A 3,369-nucleotide genomic window follows, 5' to 3' on the forward strand; every position below is an offset into this window, starting at 1 on the left:
TGAAAGAGAAAATCGGTTGAATTATTTACAGTTTTCTGAAATAAATCAAAGAGCATTTGAAGCTCTAAAAATAATCTATGACAAATTAAAAGGAGAAGTTGAAGAGTTAGAAAAATTAATAGAATCTCTAGAAAATAGTGATGAATCGATGATAGAATTTGCAGAAATTCTAAGATAAATAATGAAGTATACAAAGATTGAAAGACCAGAAAACAAAATAAAAAGAAAAAGGGCGAAAAAATTAAAAAGTAAAATAAAGGAGTATAAAAGGGAATTAAATAATCTTCAGTTAGAAATTAATGACCTTATAATGAAAAGGATAGAAATAAGAACAAATATAAACAAGTTGGAGCTAAACTTAAAAAATTTATAAATGCCTGGAACATCATATTATGACTTAAAGGAATTAAAGCTGTTGAAAGAAAAAATAGAAAATGAAGTTGAAAAATTAAAAAGATATTTAGAAACATCAGAAAATGTAGAAATAAAAGAAATTTTTGAGGATTTGAAAAATTATATTAAAGAAAAAGACAAACAGATAAAAGATTATTATAAACTAAAACAAGATTGAAAAAAAAAACTATAAAAATAAAATCAGAATTAGTAATAGTAGAAATGGTCAATACTTTTGATTATGAAATTGCAAATCATAAAGTCCCATTAACCAAATCTATACAAATTATAAACTTATTTGAAGCAAAATATGAAGAGTTAATAGAAATTTTGAAAAAGAAATTACATTCTAAAAATTGGTATCAGAGCCAAATTAACGATTTAGAGGGTGTGGAAGAAAAGTCAAGCACGAATCAATATGAATATCCTAGCAAAAAATTAGCCACGTCCACTCTTTTTTCTATGATGTACCTTGGCTGTATTTATTTATAGGAAGGAGACATTAAAATAAGAATATTAAGATATAAAATTGTATTTAGTAGATAAAATATGAATAGAAATATTGTATTTAGAGATATTAAATTAGTATATTTTGTATTTATTTACAAAAAATATAATTTATTTTTTATTTTTTTATTATTTTTGTTAATTTTTTATAATTATATTTTTTATTATTATATTTTTTTTCTCAAAATTTTTGAATGAAAAAAATGAGAATAAATTATATTTTCATATTTTGTTCTACTTTATTATCAAACAGAATACAAGGATATTAAATTTTGTATCTCCGTCATTTATGTTTTGTTTTTAGTGTCTTGTCTTATCTTATTTTCAAAAACAAACGTAGTCTAAGTGTCTTTCTCAATTTTTTTTGAGCTTGAATAAAATATTAGTTTTGTCCCTAACGTTTGGGGTAAGTCCTATTTATATTCCTAACGTTTAAATCGTCTTATTTGTATCCCTAACGTTTATAAAAGTGATTCAACATTATCCTGCCGTCAATTACACATCATGAGCTTTAGTTGGAGTTCTAAAAATCTCTTTATTGAAATTAGAATACAAATGTCTGGGTTAAAACCGATTGATTCACTCCGGATAATAACTCATTAAAAGTTAAAACTAATCCCTGCAACATTTACATAATTCATTTTTTTAGGGACATAGTTGAATTTGAACACAAATTTTGGGTACAATATTAAAATTGAACACATCCAAGTGAGACCTAATTGAGAATAAATACATCCAAATGAGAATAATTAAAAAATATAATCTGATCTATTAGTATAATTGACGGTAGGATAACATTGAATCACTTTTATAAACGTTAGGAATACAAATAGGATGATTTGAACATTAAGAACACAAATAGAACGATTTAAACGTTAAGGATACAAATAGAATTCACCTCAAACGTTGGAGACAAAAACGATATTTTACTCTTTGAGCTTTATATATTCTAAAAAATTTTTAAATGTATCTAAAATATCATTATGTTAGTAATTTTAATTATTGATTTCGATTAATATATTATATATTTTTAATAATTAAAATTAATGAAAAAAATTATTGAAATACTGAGTATTTATACTTGCCCTAAATAAACAAAGTCAGACTCAACAAGGATAAGGTGCTCAATTCATAAAGGGGGCCTCCAATCCGTACCCGATCTCTTTAAAGAGGTCGGACGCGTCAACAAAGGACCGGTTTACTTATCCAAGTGAGTAATTGTTTTTCCAAATCTCTCCAGCTATCTCTATCTCCTCTAAAAGATAGATTTTAACAAATTTTCAAGATAAAAAGAACGATTATCCACCAATAAAGGTGGAACTACTCTAACAAAGATGATTAACACTCTACTATAAATTTCCTGACACCTCTTACGGTTTACATTCTAATCTACCAACAACCTGCTTAAAGCCTTTGTTAACTTAAACATTGGAGTTTTTTGATACCACCTCCCACTTCTTCACGAAGAATTTGGACAGCGACACCTCGGTATTGAAACAATTCGAACGCTGCCTCAAAAAAATCTGAGCTTCACGCTCAAACCCAAAATCAATATTTCAGGTAACTTTAAAATACTAATATTTCAGATACTTTTAAAATTTTTCTATTTTATATATAAAAAATGTGCACTCTGTATTATTATTGTTGGTGTTTGCATGTCATTTCTTAGTCCTCATTAATGTTTGTGTACTGAATTTGTGTGGATTTTTTTAGTGTGTACTGTTTCTATGGTTTAACAAATAGGACACTAGCTTCGCCTTATTTTATCCACAATCATAATATTCGCCAAATATACTGAACGCTTTATATTTTAATATATTATATAAAATAAATTGATACATCTAAATAAGGCGGTTAAATTATATTGTGAAAATAAAAAAATTTAATAATCATCATTAAATTTACTATTCTGCGTCTATCCAATCACCATTGGATAATTTTTTACCTGTCATAACACTGCTATCTCAATGGTGATTACCATATAATTTGGATGGGCTTGTCTGTGAGCAATATAGGCAAACATTAAGTATTGGTCACCTCTGATTACCATGTTGTCTATAGACTTCTTTTATGAATAATTTTTAAAAGTGCAACGTATAGAGTTGATTATGTGTAAAAATAATTTTTTTAATATTAATTTTATATTTGATAATGATTAACCTTAACTTTTGTTAATTGATCGATAATGCATAGAATATATATCATTATAGAAAATTATTTGCATTAAAATCTGAATGGTATAATTCTATGATCAGAAGCAGTAAAAGTCGTCATTTGGGGAATGAAGACCTTATCTCTATGACCATTCCTTGATAAGCTTCTTGCTTCAATGATGTGTTTCCAAGCTTTGTAATCACCAATCATATCCTATTACATAGTCTAGCGAAGTGGTTTATGTTCCTTAGTAATATTATAGGGGTGCCTATTTTTAATATTAATTATTCATGGTTGGAAATACCAGAAGAACAT

This window comes from Arachis duranensis, chromosome 8, assembly GCF_000817695.3.
Source record: "Arachis duranensis cultivar V14167 chromosome 8, aradu.V14167.gnm2.J7QH, whole genome shotgun sequence".
Classification (NCBI taxonomy): Eukaryota; Viridiplantae; Streptophyta; class Magnoliopsida; order Fabales; family Fabaceae; genus Arachis; species Arachis duranensis.